This window comes from Pinus tabuliformis, chromosome J (genome assembly GCF_031772625.1).
Source record: "Pinus tabuliformis cultivar Carrire ecotype Pingquan chromosome J, CPIR1, whole genome shotgun sequence".
Lineage (NCBI taxonomy): Eukaryota > Viridiplantae > Streptophyta > Pinopsida > Pinales > Pinaceae > Pinus > Pinus tabuliformis.
The window spans coordinates 1,189,209,564-1,189,210,761 of record NC_142295.1 but is presented as its reverse complement, the minus strand read 5'-3'; the positions used below and the strand labels follow the sequence as shown (position 1 = coordinate 1,189,210,761).

General features: G+C 32.0%; 1 non-coding gene across 1 annotated transcript; it reads left to right on the top strand.

Annotated features, from left to right (window-relative positions):
* The first annotated feature begins 867 nt into the window (after positions 1-867).
* Positions 868-939, top strand: TRNAC-GCA (transfer RNA cysteine (anticodon GCA)). Its single transcript has one exon. It is a non-coding gene; the product is annotated as a tRNA-Cys (tRNA).
* The last annotated feature ends 259 nt before the right edge of the window (positions 940-1,198 follow it).

Below are 1,198 nucleotides of genomic sequence, written 5' to 3'. Positions count from 1 at the left end.
GACATAATCTTTGAAACTATGGTATGCAAAGGGAAATATCAATCATGTGGTCGTACATGATGCAGCAAGGCCTCCTGGCCACCACAAAACCCAAATGAATGATCTCAAATTCAAAGATTTAATGAGGGCATTGTTGCGTTAAATATTATAATTGTTTTATTAATTAAAAATTGTTTTTCATGTTTAGGTTTAATAATTAATAATGATTTATTTGATGATACATTATTGTTCAATTCTCTAATAATGAATCTCATTGCAAATAATGGTGCTGACATCGATGGAGAGATGTGGAGTAGATCTTTCCAAACTTTTATCACTTAATTAATTTTTATAATAATTATAATTTAATTAGATTTATGATTTTTAAATTTTAATAATTTGATATTATAAAATAAATGTTTTGATGATTATTATAAATAGATTAACTAGTTAATTTTTATATCTATGTTAAGTATAGGACTTTTTTTCCTTAAAAAAATAAAAAATTGTTGATTTTATTTTATATAGTAAAATCAGTACATTATGATCATTCTTGATACGTCATTAAATCTGCATATTGCCACGCAAACCAACATAGCACAGTGTACACTGACAAATAGGGTTGCTCCAGTGTCTGCACAGTGTATAGTGACAAATAGGATTGGTCCAGTGTCTGCACATAGTCCAGGTCCACATAATAATAACCATTGTTCAAAAAACAGAAATGGAGAGAGTAATACATTCAGCCATACAGCCATCCAAAAAATAAACCAAAAATATAATAAATATATGAACCCAATAAGCATTCTAATCTGCAAAATAAACAAATACAATGAGAGAAACAGTGTAGACGAAAGTAAAGAAAACGGCATAAAACCAGCATCTATTGGGCCTGTAGCTCAGTGGTAGAGCATTTGACTGCAGATCAAGAGGTCACCGGTTCGAACCCGGTCGGGCCTTGTGTCTTTCTCGTAGCTCTTTTTCTCGTTTAAGAGCAAGATCGTTCGAGCCCTGTCGGACCCAACGCCTTTCTGGCAGAAATTGGTTTTCGGACTAAAAGCAAAAAAAATGCCACTAAGTAAACAATATAAATGTGAGAGACCAGCGCGACGCTAATTGCAGTCAATAAACGGTATGCATTACTGTTTAATTTCACGGTATGCATTACTGTTTAATTTCAAACTGAATGTAAATGCCACTAAGTAAACAATATAAATGT